Source organism: Euprymna scolopes, chromosome 19 (genome assembly GCF_053919585.1).
Source record: "Euprymna scolopes isolate OS-2025 chromosome 19, ASM5391958v1, whole genome shotgun sequence".
Classification (NCBI taxonomy): domain Eukaryota; kingdom Metazoa; phylum Mollusca; class Cephalopoda; order Sepiida; family Sepiolidae; genus Euprymna; species Euprymna scolopes.
Window position 1 is genome coordinate 55179330 of NC_136500.1, and position 19168 is coordinate 55198497.

The following is a 19168-nucleotide window of genomic DNA, read 5'->3' on the forward strand; positions in this document are numbered from 1 at the left end:
GGTTTCCGAAATATTATCTACAAGTGTTCCTCAGACGCGGTGAATGAAGTGAGTTTTGTGAATTCTAGATGGGATCAATAATATCGACAGTAGCTCACGAATAAGCGTATCATGTGCGACAACGATAAATCAATTTCTCGTTTAAAAAAACGTTATTTAATGCCGAGTATTGTACTTATTCACTAACTGTTCTAACACGTATTAGCGAATAGATAACGATTCACATTAGTTTACTAACGTCGTAAAATACATTTTACTCCATGCAGATCCCGTATTTATTATTACTAGGGCTATGACAACAGCATATTCTTTTCATTGTTTTGACTCTTGAGTATATATCCGACACAGTTAGACACAATTAATCAACCGAGAACCACATAACTCTGCATATAAACATACGATATCAATGTATATATACCTGAGAATCAAAACAAGGAAAAGAATATGCTGTTGTCATAGCCCTAATTATTACAGAGTCAATTCTCTATTAAACCAAATCATTTAGTGCACTAGCTACGTTCGCCACCGTTTGTGCTATCGACAGATAGATAAAAAAGATTTAAAATTAAACCACTTCAAGCTATGAATGAATTTGCGTATGCGCAGAAGTAATAGAATTATGTTGGTAAGTAACATTTTGCATTTCAGCTTGCCGATATATTTCTGTATGTGTTATTTATCCAAACAAAGATTTTACTTGTTATAAACCATCTTTGGTGTTTGACTACCATTTCCTGTTAATTTCAATCTTATGTGACTAGAAGTTTAACAGTTTATCGGTTAAATATCTTCACACAGACACACATACATCTGCTGTTTTATTGATATAGATGTTTAATATGTTAATACTGGTGTTAATGTTCGGTTCTTTATTATTAACATATAGTGCTTCTTTGATTTTTAATCATTGCGTGAAATTAATTTTTTGTGGGTGATTTTTATGCTGGAAGCTAAGATATTTTCTAATCACAGTTGTATTTTGTTGTGTGTTGTATGATGTTGAATTGAATATTGAAAGAAGCGTACATAATTTGATCTGATATATTTTATCGAAAATATTTTTTATTCTAACGACAGGTCAAATATTTGTTAATATTTTTTGTTCCGAGGTTTGAAATAGTGGCACGTTTAAGTAACGTGTGATACCGTGCAATGCTAAATCCATTCAATTCAAGTGTTAGTTGAAATGTGTCGCTGACTTCGTTCTTATTTCAATTATAGAAAGAAGATCTACGAATACGACACTATCGAAGATATAGCAGTCACAAAATAAAATTAAAAAAAAAAAATTATTTTCTCTTGCGTCAAGTGATTCGGTTTCACCATTGACCATTCAGTTTGCAGGACACATTTATTCCATCCATTCTCTAGAGAATTTTTTTAACACACTTGGAAATCACCGCCGGTCAGCAGAAAGAACTCAGTAAGCATAAAAAAGACCCACGTCTCTCTCGCCCGTTCCTGTCCACAGGACACTCTAGTATCAACGATGTTCGCCTGAACATAACTGCTGGCTAACCTGTGCCAGCTTAAACCCTTCCATTTTCTCATTGTTCAACTTTCTACCGCCGAAATAAACTTTTCATTGTTTTGTTTGAAAAGAGATTTTATTTGTCATTATACGTGTTCGATTACTAATTTCCACACACACACACACACACACACACACACACACACACACACACACACACACACACACACACACATACATATATAAAGCACATTGTCTATGTGCGTCTCTGTGTATGTCCCTTTATGTATAAGTTCTTTCCCTATACATTCTGAAACGGCTGCGCTAATTTTGGAAGTTTTCTGAGATAGTTTTTTTTATAGGAATGCCTCTGATAAGTATCGAAAGTTGCTAATAACAACTCCGATTTAAATAGGAACAATACGATTTTGAACTTATATCACAAGTGCATTTGAGAAGTTTTATCACCGCACAGGCAAAGGGGCTCGACATATAAAATCAAGTAGCTTCTTTGATATAACAGTGGGTGCGTTCGAAATTGCTGTTTCTGTGTAGAGCACAACCGAACCATGATACTTGACTTTTGCATCTTAAACTTTAATTCAAGCCATTTTATAAAAATAATTTTATAAATTCAACAGTAGGTTTTCCACAATGCAATTTAGACTACAATGGAATGCGGACAAAGTCACTATCAGGAGGCATGTGAAACTTCTGTATCGTCACAGTTACAAACAAAGAAAGGAAAAAAAGAAATTAAAATCCGGATCGACATTTTTTCTTTTTAACACAAACATTTATTACTGTCACTCTCCCGTCTCGACACCAATTTAAAAGTCTCTTGCCCATATAACCCGGATGTGTTTCTCTTTTTTCCGACCGCACGCTGGCCACAGCAGGCCAATTCTCGCCTTTACTTTACACGTCCTTCGGCGTCGATTTTTTTCTTCGTGCCACGTGGTCTCCTTCTGTTTTCCTTTCTCTATTCACGCCAGCTCACACGCACTTCCTAATTTGCATACGCCCCTAATAAAATCGCTTGTCGTCCATCTGTCCGGTACTGCTGATATTTTCCCACGATCTCATACGCACTATGTTGCACTTCTTCCTGGTGCACTGCGGTAGGTCCCTGGCTAGAACAGGCAATCACTTAATTTGATTGAAAAATGGCCGATTTTACCGATTTCGGTGACAATAAAAATATTGGAAGTGTGGAACGATCCTCAGTCAATCCTGGACAATGTCGGACCTCCTTGCTAGTTAATTTATAGAGATGTAAACTGGTATCTCAAAAGACGCATCGGATTGGAAATTCTGCCCTACACTTTTTAATTGAAGATGAAGCGCACTCAGCCTTTAAAAAAAAGACACCAACCAGGTTAATCTGCGATCGATCGGAAGCTCAGGACTTTGACAGATCAATAATACAGTAGGGTAGTTAGTACAACGGCCTTGTAGACTGCACTTTCTCTTTCCGGATTAGTGAGCGCGTCATCCATAAAGATGAATATCACTAGTGAGACGAGGATGAAACCATTTGCTGAACGCACCGGTAACTGTAATCGTCTATTTGACTCTCACATTACTGAGAAAGTTGTGGAAGGCGTGCACTGAGGAGAGCAGCCTAGGCATGAAACTTTTAAGACAAGATAGAGATACGGACGATGGTTATAAAAAGCTGCTTATCATAATTTTTAATCCGATTGTGTTTGGAAGTTAAAAGCCGAAAGTTAATCTCTAAACGAGGAAAAAATGTATTTTTACACGTGAAAGTATTATAATCGAAAATGTTAGCACGGCAAGTAAGCACAATTGAAATTTAAATAGTTTAATTGTAAAAGTCGCCTGCAAGATGACTATTAGTTTTCTGGAATTATTTGAAAGCTAATTTTTTTTTTTTACACAGTGATCACCACTTATCAAGGCCCGGAAGCCACTCAGGAATAAGGGTTATTGCAAGTACATTGCATTAGTGTGGAGATTTGATGAAGTGTTTACTTAAGGGGGCGGTTCATTAGGAATTTGTTAACATTGGACTTGAAGACATCCAAGTTGTAGTTCGGTGGGAAGCAGGCAGACGGAACAGAGTTCCACAGGCGTGCAGTTATAAGAAAGAAGCTTTGTTCATGGAATCCGCGTTTTGATTTAGGCACAGATATAGAGTGGGGGAAATTTTTCACAGTGGATTCAGCTAGACGGGTGTTTTTTCGTGAAAGATTGGCGAGGGGGGACCAGAGATTGGAGTTCAGACGAGCACCTGCCATGGAAATAACGATAAAACAAGGATAGGCTGGCAACATCTCTTCTGTGGGAGAGAGGTTGCAGGGTAGAAAAAAGGGCATCCCCCACTAAGCCACGAAGTCTATTTTGTACTCTGTCAAGGCAGGATAGGCTGTTTTTAGCAGCTCCTGTCCAGATATGGCAACAGTATTCCATTCCATTAAAGTCTTAAAATATTAAATTAAGGTTGATGTTCCAACTTTTTACTAAGACATTGATAATTATTCAAAACAGTGAGTTTATTAAAGAAAAAAAGGTCAATAAGTAAACGTATGAACAATTGATATGCAGAAATTGTATAGCAAATAAATATCAATAATACAGTTTTGTTATTTTTACTTTACATAGTAGAAAAATGGTTGTGTAAATTTGAAAAAAAAATTATACCTTAATGTTTTAATTTTGAAAATTATAAAGCAGTTTAATTAATGTCTTGTAATGAAAAATAAGTTTATTTAATTAAAATATTATTGAATTCAAAAGGATTTCTATTTAACTTATCGAATTAATTTATTAGTTTTAAATCATGAACTTATGGATTACCAATGTTTTTCCTTAGAATTGAAAAAAAAACATTTGTAAAATTCTGTTCAACATTTTTTTGTTTTTTAGTAAGAACTGTCTACTGCGGCTATTTTAGAAATAAATCTTGCATAATTGCGGATATTTATTGACGTTCCGTCTATCCATAGATCTTCAAATAAATCGCTAGTTGCAATTACCCAAATTAAATTATTTTTGTAGTGTCCCCAAATGGAATTTATTTCATTATTTTTTTCCATGTTATAAAAAAAACATTTCTTACGCTAATATATACACGTTCTTTCATACACAACAGATGTTAAAATATTGAGTTTAGAAAATTAAAATCACTTAAGATATTTTTGTAAATATATTATTTTTTGATACAAATATTGATCAAATAATGCTTAATTCGATGATAATATTGCTAGTTTGAAGAATTAATTATATATGATTGCATTAATTTTAGGAGATTTTTTTCAGAATATATAATAAATAAAAAAAAATTCTAATTGTAAACAATGCTTCATTTTCATAAATAGTATAAAGTAAAAAAAAAAAATCATGCGCTTGTTTGATAACCAAGAATATGAATACATGTAAACACATACACACGTATAGAAAGCGATTAGTCGATTTTTAAAAGAATGAACGAAGCTTCTAAGCGTAACAATGATGTGGACATTTGGGAACAGTAAAAAAAAAGAAAGCACATGATGAAAAATGACTCTTAAGAAAAATGTATTCAGAAACTAAAAAGAATTACAGAGTTTTTATTTTGAATACATATAATTGCGATTGGTATAAGCAACAATTGATTTCATTTTAAAAAGAAATTCGGAGCTGTTAATACAGACTTTAATACAATTATTCTAAAATTATTCTACAATTATTATAAAAAGTATAGAAATAATAATTTCCATAAAAAATGTATAGCGATTGTTATTTTTAGAAACCTGTCGAGCGAACATTATGAAAAGAAACACACATACATACATATATATCTCTATATATAAAGTAGAAAGTTATAAAAATATATATAGCAATTAAGCTACACAGAATATTCCGTGTTAACTTTCGATTGAATTCGTCAGGCATAAGCCTGAAGAATTCCAACGTGAACGAAACGCGGAAACGGGGAAAGGCGGAAACGTGGAATATTGTGTGTAGCTTAATTGCCATATATATTTTTAAACCTTATAACCTAGCTCTACCTATGTATTGAGCACTGTTGAAGTAAATACTTAAAGTTCACGCATAAAATTATATTTTCGAATATTATTTTATGTAATTAAATGAACAAGTAACGTAATATATATATATATATATATAAATATATACATACATATATATATATATATATATATATATATATATATATAGCTGTGTGTGTGTATGTGTGTGTGTGTAATTCCGATACTTATAAAGTAATTCCAAGATTATCATGTATTAAAAATATTTCGCGGATAAATATTATTAGCAACAAAATAATTAAAAAAACATATGTGCAAAACAATTATTTACAGAAATATATGTATAGCAGAAAATAGTCCCATCAGCATATACACACCTAGAATAATTCCTACAGACATATGTATTGCAAAAATAATTTACTGTAACATATGTACAAAAAAGTATTTCCAATAATATATGTGTTGCAAAAATTATTTTCAATAATATATGTATAGCAAAAATTACTTCCAATAATATATGTACAAAAGAATTATTTCAAATTACAAATGTATCGCAAAAATTATTTCCAATAACATATGTACAGTAAAAATTATTTTCAATAACATATGCACAGAAAGTATATTTTTCAATAACACATGAATAGGTAAATTTATTTTAAATAACATATGTAGAGCAAAAATTATTTTCAATAACATATGTACAGTAAAAATTATTTCCAATAACATATGTACAGCAAAAATTATTTTCAATAACATATGTACAGTAAAAATTATTTCCAATAAAATGTAGCGCAAAAATTTCAATAATTTATGTACAGTAAAACGTATTTCCAATAACATATGTACAGTAAAAATTATTTCCAATAACATATGTACAGTAAAAATTGTTTCCAATAACATATGTAGTGTAAAAAATATTTTTAATAATATATGTACAGTAGAAATGATTTCCAATAACATTTTTATAGCAAAAATTATTTTCAATAACATATGTGCAGTAAACATTATCTCCAATAACATATGTACAGTAAAAATTATTTCCAATAACATATATAGAGCGAACATTAATTTCAATAACATATGTACAGTAAAAATTATTTCCAATAATATATTTACAGTAAAAATTATTTTCAATAACATAGGTACAGTAAAAATTATTTCCAATAACATATTTATAGCAAAAATTATTTTCAATTACATATGTACAGTAAAAATTATTCTAAATAACATATGTAGAATAAAAATTATTTCCAATAACATATTTATAGCAAAAATTATTTTCAATAACATATGTACAGTAAAATTATTTCAAAACCCATATGTACAGAAAAAATTATCTCCAAAAACATATGTACAGTAAAAATTATTTCCAATAACATATTTATGGCAAAAATTATTTCCAATAACATATGTACAGTAAAAATTATTTCCAATAACATATGTACAGTAAAAATTATTTCAAATAACATATGTACAGTAAAAATTATTCTAAATAACATATGTAGAGTAAAAATTATTTCCAATAACATATTATTTTCGATGACATATGTATAGCCAAAATTATTTCCGATAACATATGCACAGCATAAAATTATTTCCGATAACATATTATTTCCAATAACATATGTACAGTACAAATTATTCTAAATAACATATGTAAAGTAAAAATTATTTCCAATAACATATTATTTCCGATGATATATGTATAGCCAAAATTATTTCCGATAACATATGCACAGCAACAAATTATTTCCATTGACATATGCACAGCCAAAATTATACATAAGTATAGTACAAAATTATTACAGACGACATACGTATAGCCTAAATAATTTCCAATGATATATGTACAGCCAAAATACATCCCGATGACATATGTATAGTCATAATTATTACCGATGACATATGCATACCTAAAAATAATTTCCGATGACATATGTATAGTCAAAATTATTTCTGATACATATGTATAGCAAACATTATTTCCGATGACATATGTATAGCCAAAATTATTTCCGATGACATATGTATAGCAAACATTATTTCCGATTACATATGTATAGCCAAAATTATTTCCGATGAAATATGTATAGAAAACATTATTTCCGATTACATATGTATAGCCAAAATTATTTCCGATGACATATGTAAAGCTAAAATTATTTCCGATGACATATGCATAGCCAAAATTATTTCCGATGACATATGTATAGCAAACATTATTTCCGATGGCATATGTATAGCCCAAATTATTTCCGATGACATATGTATAACAAACATTATTTCCGATTACATATGTATAGCAAAAATTATTTTAGATGACATATGTATAGCTAAAATTATCTCCGATGATATATGCATAGCAAAAATTATTCCCGATGACATATGTATACCTAAAAATTTTTTCCGATGATATATGTACAGTCAAAATTATTTCTGATACATATAAATAGTCAAAATTATTTCCGATGACATATGTATAGTCAAATTTATTTCTGATACATATATATGGGAAAAATAATTCCCGATGGCATATGTATAGCCTAAATTATTTCTGATGACATATGTATAGCCAAAATTATTTCTGATAACATATGTATAGCCAAAATTATTTCTGATGACATCTGCATAGCCAAAATTATTTCTGATACATATGTATAGCCAAAATTATTTCTAATACATATGTATAGCCAACATTATTTCTGATGACATATGTATAGCCAAAATTATTTCTGATGATATATGTATAGCCAACATTATTTCTCATGACATATGTATAGCCAAAATTATTTCTGATGACATATGTATGGCCAAAATTATTTCTGATGACATATGTATAGCCAAAATTATTTCTGATGACATATGTATACCAAAATTATTTCTGATGACATATGTATAGCCAAAATTAATTCCGATGGCATATGTATACCTAAAAATTATTTGCGATTACATATGTATAGTCAAAATTATTTCTGATACATATGTATAGTCAAAATTATTTCCGATGACATATGTATAGTCAAATTTGTTTCTGATACATATGTATGGGCAAAATTATTTCCGATGGCATATGTATAGTAAAAATAATTTCTGATACATATCAATAGTCACAATTATTTCCGATGATACATGCATAGTCGAAATTATTTCCGATGACATACGTATGACCAAAATTATTTCCGATGACATATGCATAGCCAAAATTATTTCGAATGACATATGTATAGCCAAAATTATTTCTGATAACCAAATTATTTCTGATAGCCTGAATCATTCATGATAGCCAAAATATCTGATAGCCTAGATTATTTCTGATAGCTAAATAATTTCTGATAGCAAAAATTATTTCCGATGACTATACATATGTATAGCTAAAACTATTTATGATACATATGTATAGCCAAAATTATTTCCGATGACATATGTATAGCCAAAATTATTTGTGATGACATATGTATAGCCAAAATTATTTCTGATGACATGCATAGTACAAAATTATTTTCGATGAAATACGTATAACCAGAATTATTTCCGATGAGATATGCATAGCCAAAATTATTTCCGATGACATATGTATAGCCCAAATTATTTCTGATGACCAAATTATTTCTGATAGCCTTAATCATTCATGATAGCCAAAATATCTGATAGCCTAAATTATTTCTAATAGATAAATAATTTCTGATAGCCAAAATTATTTCAGATGACTATACATATGAAGAGCTAAAACCATTTATGATACATATGTATAGCCAAAATTATTTACGATGACATATGTATAGCCTAAATTATTTCTGATGACATATGTATAGCCTAAAAGATTTCTGATGACATAGGTAGAGCTAAAATTATTTCTGATGACATATGTATAGCCAAAATTATTTCTGATACATATGTATAGACAAAATTATTTCTGATGACATATGTATAACGAAATACATATAAAGAGCTAAAACCATTTATGATACATATGTATAGCCAAAATTATTTACGATGACATATGTATAGCCAAAATTATTTCCGATGACATGTGTATAGCCAAACTTATTTCTGATGACATATGCATAGCCAAAATTATTTCTGATACATATGTATAGCCAAAATTATTTCTGATGGCATATGTATAGCCAAAATTATTGTTGAGTGCATATGTATAGCCAAAATTATTTTCGATGATATGTGTACAGCCAAAATTATTTCCGATGACATGTGTATAGCCAAAATTATTTCCGATGACATGTGTATAGCAAAAATTATTTCCGCTGACATATGTGTAGCTAAAATTATTTCTGATACATATGTATAGCCTACATTATCTCCGATGACATATGTATAGCCAAAATTATTTCCGATGACATATGTATAGACAAAATTATTTCTGATGATATATGTATAGCCAAAATTATTTCTGATGACATATGTATAGCCAAAATTATTTCTGATACATATGTATAGCAAGAATTATGTCCAATGACATGTGTATAGCCAAAATTATTTTTGATGACATATGTATAGCCAAAATTATTTCTATACATATGTATAGCCAACATTATTTCTGATGGCATATGTATAGCCAAAATTATTTCCGATGACATGTGTATAGCCAAAATTATTTCTGATGACATATGCATAGCCAAAATTATTGCCAATGACATGAGTATAGCCAAAATTATTTCTGATGACATATGTATTGCCAAACTTATTTCTGATGACATATGTATAGCCAAAATTATTTCTTATACATATGTATAGCCAAAATTATTTCTGATACTTATGTATAGCTAAAATTATTTCCGATGACATATGCATAGGCAAAATTATATCCAATGACATGAGTATAGCCAAAATTATTTCTGATGACATATGTATAGCCAAAATTATTTCTGATGGCATATGTATAGCCAAAATTATTTCTGATGACATATGTATAGCCAAAATTATTTCTGATACATATGTATAGCAAAAATTATGTCCAATGACATGTGTATAGCCAAAATTATTTCTGATACATATGTATAGCTAAAATTATTTCGTATACATATGTATACCCAAAATTATTTCTGATACATATGCATAGCCCAAATTATTTGTGATACATATGTACAGATAAAAGTATTTCCGATGACATATGTATAGCAAAAAATTATTTCCGATGACATATGCATAGCAAACATTATTTCTGATTACATATGTATAGCCAAATTATTTCTGATGGCATGTATAGTCAAAATTATTTCCGATGACATATGTATAGTCAAAATTATTTTTGATGACATATGTATAGCCACAATTATTTCTGATGACATATGCACAGCTAAAATTATTTCTGATACATAGCCAAAATAATTTCCGATGGCATATGTATAGCCAAAATTATTTCTGATGACATATGTATAGCCAACATTATTTCTGATGACATATGTATAGCCAAAATTATTTCCGATGACATGTGTATAGCCAAAATTATTTCTGATGACATATGCATAGCCAAAATTATTGCCAATGACATGAGTATAGCCAAAATTATTTCTGATGACATATGTATTGCCAAACTTACTTCTGATGACATATGTATAGCCAAAATTATTTCCTATACATATGTATAGCCAAAATTATTTCTGATACTTATGTATAGCTAAAATTATTTCCGATGACATATGCATAGGCAAAATTAAATCCAATGACATGAGTATAGCCAAAATTATTTCTGATGACATATGTATAGCCAAAATTATTTCTGATGACATATGTATAGCCAAAATTATTTCTGATACATATGTATAGAAAAAATTATGTCCAATGACATGTGTATAGCCAAAATTATTTCTGATACATATGTATAGCTAAAATTATTTCGTATACATATGTATACCCAAAATTATTTCTGATACATATGCATAGCCCAAATAATTTTGATACATATGTACAGATAAAATTATTTCCGATGACATATGTATAGCAAAAAATTATTTCCGATGACATATGCATAGCAAACATTATTTCTGATTACATATGTATAGCCAAATTGTTTCTGATGGCATGTATAGTCAAAATTATTTCCGATGACATATGTATAGTCAAAATTATTTTTGATGACATATGTATAGCCACTATTATTTCTGATGACATATGCACAGCTAAAATTATTTCTGATACATAGCCAAAATAATTTCCGATGGCATATGTACAGCCAAAATTATTTCTGATGACATATGTATAGCCAACATTATTTCTGATGACATATGTATAGCCAAAATTATTTCTGATGACATATGTATAGCCAAAAGTGTTTCTGATGATATATGTATAGCCAAAATTATTTCTGATGACATATGTATAGCAAAAATAATTTCTGATTACATATGTATACCACTATTATTTCCGATGACATATGTATAGCCAAAATTATTTCTGATGACAAATGTGTACCAAAATTATTTCTGATGACATATGTATAGCCAAAATTATTTCTGATGACATATGTATAGTCAAATTTATTTCTGATACATATGTATGGGCAAAATTATTTCCGATGGCATATGTATACCTAAAAATAATTTCCAGTGACATATGTATAGTCAAAATTATTTCTGATACATATGTATAGTCAAAATTATTTCCGATGACATATGTATAGTCAAATTTGTTTCTGATACATATGTATGGGCAAAATTATTTTCGATGGCATATGTATAGTCAAAATAATTTCTGATACATACGAATAGCCAAAATTATTTCCGATGATATATGCATAGTCGAAATTATTTTCGATGACATACGTATAACCAAAATTATTTCCTATGACATATGCATAGCCAAAATTATTTCCGATTACATATGTACAGCCAAAATTATTTCTGATAAACAAATTATTTCTGATAGCCTTATTCATTTCTGATAGCCAAAATTATTTCCGATGACTATCCATATGTATAGCTAAAACTATTTATGATACATATGTATAGCCAAAATTATTTCCGATTACATATGTATAGCAAAAATTATTTCTGATGACATATGTATAGCCAAAATTATTTCTGATGACATATGCATAGCCAAAATTATTTCTGATACATATGTATAGCAAATATTATTTCTGATACATATGTATAGCCAAATTATTTCCTATGACATATGTATAGCAAAAATTATTGCTGATTATATATGTATAGCAAAAATTATCTCTAATGACATATGTTTAGCCAAAATTATTTCTGATTACATATACATAGCCAAAATTATTTCTGATAGCATATGTATAGCCAAAATTATTGTTAATTGCATATGTATAGCCAAAATTATTTCTGATGACACATGTATAGCTAATATTATTTCTGATGACATATGTATACCAAAATTATTTCTGATGACATATGTATAGCAAAAATTATTTCTGATGACATATGTATAGCCAAAATTATTTCTGATGACATATGTATAGCCAAAATTATTGTTAATTGCATGTGTATAGCCAAAATTATTTCTGATTACATATGTATAGCAAAAATTATTTCTGATTACATATGTATAGGCAAAATTATTTCTTATACATATGTAAAGTCAAAATTATTTCTGATTTCATATGTATAGCAAAAATTATTTCTGATACTTATGTATAGCCAAAATTAGTTCTGATGACATATGTATAGCCAAAATTATTTCCGATGACATATGTATAGCAAAAATTCTTTCTGATACATATGTATAGAAAACATTATGTCCAATGACATGTGTATAGCCAAAATTTTTTCTGATGACATATGTATAGCCAAAATTATTTCTTATACATATGTATAGCCACAATTATTTCTGATAACATATATATTGACAAAATTATTTCCGATGACATGTGTATAGCAAAAATTATTTCTGATGACATATGCATAGCCAAAATTATTGCAAATGACATAAGTATAGCCAAAATTATTTCTGATGACATATGTACAGCCAAAATTATTTCTAATACATATGTATAGCAAAACTTATGTCCAATGTCATGTGTATAGCAAAAATTATTTCTGATGATATATGTATAGCCAAAATTATTTCTGATACATATGTATAGCCAAAATTATTTCTGATACTTATGTAAAGCTAAAATTATTGCTGATGACATATGCATAGCCAAAATTATTGCCAATGACATGAGTACAGCTAAATTTATTTATGATGACATATGTATCGCCAAACTTATTTCTGATTGATTATGTATAGCCACAATTTTTTCCGATACATATGTATAGCCAAGATTATTTCTGATAAATATGCATAGACACAATTATTTCTGATACATATGTATAGCCAAAATTATTTCAGATACAAATGTATAGCCTACCTTATTTCTGATACATATGTATAGCCAAAATTATTTCTGATGACGTGTGTATAGCCTCAATTATTTCTGATGACATATGTAGAGCAAAAATTATTTCCGATGACATGTGTATAGCCAAAATTATTTCTGATACATATGTATAGCCAAAATTATTTCTGATACATATGTAAAGCCAAAATTATTTCCGATGACATATGTATAGACAAAATTTTTTCCGATGACATATGTATAGCCAAAATTATTTCCGATGACATGTGTATAGCAAAAATTATTTCTGATACATATGTATACCCAAAATTATTTCTAATTGCATATGTATAGCAAAAATTATTTCTGATACATATGTATAGCCATAATTATTCTTGATGACATATGTATAGCCAAAATTATTGTTGATTGCATATGTATAGCCAAAATATTTCTCATGACATATGTATAGCCAAAATTATTTCTAATGACATATGTATAGCCAAAATTATTTCTGATACATATGTATAGCCAAAATTATTTCTGATACATATGTATAGCCAAAATTATTTCCGATGACCTGTGTATAGCCAAAATTATTTCCGATGACATGTGTATAGCCAAAATTATTTCTGATGACATATGTATATCACAAATAATTTCTGATGACATATGCATAACATTATATATTTCTGATACATATGTATAGCCAAAATTATTTCTGATGGCATATGTGTAGCCAAAATTATTGTTGATAGCATATGTATAGCCAAAATTATTTCTGATGACATATGTATAGCCAAAATTATTTCTGATGACATATGTATAGCCTAAATTATTTCTGATTATATATGTATTTCTGATGACATATGTATAGCCTAAATTAGTTCTGATGACATATGTATAGCCTAAATTATTTCTGCATATGTATATCAAAATTATTTCTGATACATGTGTATAGACAAAATTATTGTTGATTGCATATGTATAGCCAAAACATTTCTGATGACATATGTATAGCCAAAACTATTTCTGATGACATATGTATAGCTAAAATAATTTCTGATACATATGTATAGCCAAAATTATTTCCGATGACATGTGTATAGCCAAAATTATTTCCGATGACATGTGTACAGCCAAAATTATTCATGATGACATATGTAGATCCAAAATTACTTCTGATGACATATGCATAACCAAAATTATTTCTGATACATATGTATAGCCAAAATTATTTCTGATGGCATATGTATAGCAAACATTATTTTTGGATAGCATATATATAGCAAAATTATTTCCGATGAGATATGTGTAACCAAAATTATTTCTGATGATATATGTATAGCCAAAATTATTTCTGATGACATATGTATAGCCAAAATTATTTGTGATGACATATGTATAGCAAAATTATTTCCGATGAGACATGTGTAACCAAAATTATTTCCGATGACATATGTATAGCCAAAATTATTTCCGATGACATCTGTATAGCCAAAATTATTTCCGATGACATATGTATAGCCAAAATTATTTCCGATGGCATATGTATAGCCGACATTATTTCTAATTGCATATGTATAACAAAAATTATTTCTGATACATATGTGTATTACGTGTAGCCAAAATAATTTCCGATGACATATGTATAGCCAAAATTATTTCCGATGACATCTGTATAGCCAAAATTATTTCCGATGACATATGTAAAGCCAAAATTATTTCCGATGGCATATGTATAGCCAACATTATTTCTAATTCATATGTATAGCCAACACATTTTCCGATGACATATGTATAGCCAAAATTATTTCTGATACATATGTATAGCCTAAATTATTTCTGATACATATGTATAGGCAAAATTATTTCCGATGACATATGTATAGCCAAAATATTTTCCGATTACATATATATTGCCAAAATTATTTCCGATGACATGTGTATAGCAAACATTATTTCTGATACATATGTATACCCAAAATTATTTCTAATTGCATATGTATAGCCAAAATTATTTCTGATACATATGTATAGCAAAAATTATTTCCGATGACATGTGTATAGCCAAAATTATTTCTGATGACATATGTTGATCCAAAATAATTTCTGATGACATATGTATAACATAATTATTTCTGATACATATGTATAGCTAAAATTATTGTTGATTGCATATGTATAGCCAAAATTATTGTTGATAGCATATGTATAGCCAAAATTATTTCTGATGACATATGTATAGCCTAAATTATTTCTGATGACATATGTATAGCCTAAATTATTTCTGATGACATATTTATTTCTGATGACATATGTATAGTCTAAAATAGTTCTGATGACATATGTATAGCCTAAATTATATCTGCGTATGTATATCAAAATTATTTCGGATACATATGTATAGACAAAATTATTGTTGATGGCATATATATAGCCAAAATATTTCTGATTACATATGTATAGCCATAATATTTCTGATGACATATGTATAGCCAAAATCATTTCTGATACATATGTATAGCCAAAATTATTTTCGATGACATGTGTATAGCCAAAATTATTTCTGATGACATATGTATATCCAAAATTATTTCTGATGACATATGTATAACCAAAATTGTTTCTGATACATATGTATAGCCAAAATTATTTCTGATGGCATATGTATAGCAACAATTATTGTTGATAGCATATGTATAGCCAAAATTATTTCTGATGACATATGTATAGCCAAAATTATTTCTGATACATATGTATAGCCAAATTGTAAAGCTAAAATTATTGCTGATGACATATATCTGATACTTATGTAAAGCCAAAATTATTATTGATAGCATATGTATAGCCAAAATTATTTCTGATGACATATGTATAGCCAAAATCATTATTGATGACATATGTATAGCCTAAATTATTTCTGATGACATATGTATTTCTGATGACATATGTATAGACAAAATTAGTTCTGATACATATGTATAGCCAAAATTATTGTTGATTGCATATGTATAGCCAAAATATTTCTGATGACATATGTATAGCCAAAACTATTTCTGATGACATATGTATAGCCAAAATTATTTCTGATACATATGTATAGCCAAAATTATTTCCGATGACATTTGTATAGCCAAAACTATTTCCGATGACATGTGTATAGCCAAAATTATTTCTGATACATATGTATATCCAAAATTGTTTCTGATGACATATGTATAACCTAAATTATTTCTGATACATATGTATAGCCTAAATTTTTTCTGATAGCATATGTATAGCCCAAAATTATAGTTGATAGCATATGTATAGCCAAAATTATTTCTGATGACATATGTATAGCCAAAATTATTTTTGATGACATATGTATTGCAAAATTATTTCCGATGAGATATGTGTAGCCAAAATAATTTCCGATTACATATGTATAGCCAAAATTATTTCCGATGACATCTGTATAGCCAAAATTATTTCCGATGACATCTGTATAGCCAAAATTATTTCCGATGACATCTGTATAGCCAAAATTATTTCCGATGACATATGTATAGCCAAAATTATTTCCGATGGCATATGTATAGCCAACATTATTTGTGATTCATATGTATAGCCAACATAATTTCCGATGACATATGTATAGCCAAAATTATTTCTGATACATATGTATAGCCAAAATTATTTCAGATACATATGTATATCCAAAATAATTTATATACATATGTATAGCCAAAATTATTGTTGATTGCATATGTATAGCCAAAATATTTCTGATGACATATGTATAGCCAACATTGTTTCTAATGACATTTGTATAGCCAAAATTATTTCTGATACATATGTATAGCAAAAATTATGCCTGATACATATGTATAGACAAAATTAATTCCGATGACATATGTATAGCCAAAATTATTTCCGATGACATGTGTATAGCCAAAATTATTTCCGATGACATGTGTATAGCCAAAATTATTTCTGATGACATATGTATATCCAAAATAATTTTTGATGACATGTGTATAACATTATTATTTCTGATGACATATGTATAGCCAAAATTATTTCTGATGACATATGTATAGCCTAAATTATTTCTGATGACATATGTATAACTAAAATTATTTCTGATACATATGTATAGCCAAAATTATTTCTGATGGCATATGTACAGCGAACATTATTGTTGATAGCATATGTATGGCCAAAATTATTTCTGATGACATATGTATAGCCAAAATTATTTTTGATGACATATGTATAGCAAAATTATTTCCGATGAGATATGTGTAGCCAAAATTATTTCCGATGACATATGTATAGCCAAAATTTTTTCCGATGACATCTGTATAGCCAAAATTATTTCCGATGATATATGTATAGCCAAAATTATTTCCGATGGCATATGTATAGCCAACATTATTTCTGATTCATATGTATAGCCAACATATTTCCGATGACATATGTATAGCCAAAATTATTTCTGATACATATGTATAGCCTAAATTATTTCAGATACATATGTACAGCCTAAATTATTTCTGATACATATGTAGAGCAAAAATTATTTCCGATGACATGTGTATAGCCAAAATTATTTCTGATACATATGTATAGCCAAAATTATTTCTGAAACATATGTATAGGCAAAATTATTTCCAATGACATATGTATAGAAAAAATTATTTCCGATGACATATGTATAGCCAAAATTATTTCCGATGACATGTGTATAGCAAAAATTTTTTCTGATACATATGTATACCCAAAATTATTACTAATTGCATATGTATAGCCAACATTATTTCTGATACATATGTATAGCCATAATAATTCTTGATGGCATATGTATAGCCAAAATTATTGTTGATTGCATATGTATAGCAAAAATATTTCTAATGACATATGTAAAGCCAAAATTATTTCTGATACATATGTATAGCAAAAATTATTTCTGATACATATGTATAGCCAAAATTATTTCCGATGACATGTGTATAGCCAAAATTATTTCTGATGACATATGTATATCCAAAATAATTTCTGATGACATATGTATATCCAATAATTATTTCTGATACATATGTATAACCAAAATTATTTCTGATGTATAGCCAAAATTATTGTTGATAGCATATGTATAGCCAAAATTATTTCTGAAAACATATGTATAGCTAAAATTATTTCTGATGACATATGTATAGCCATTATTTCTGATAACATATGTATTTCTGATGACATATGTATAGCCTAAATTAGTTCTGATGATATATGTATAGCCTAAATTATTTCTGCATATGTATATCAAAATTTTTTCTGATACATATGTATAGCCAAAATATTTTCTGATACATATGTATAGCCAAAATTATTTAAGATACATATGTATAGCCAAACTTA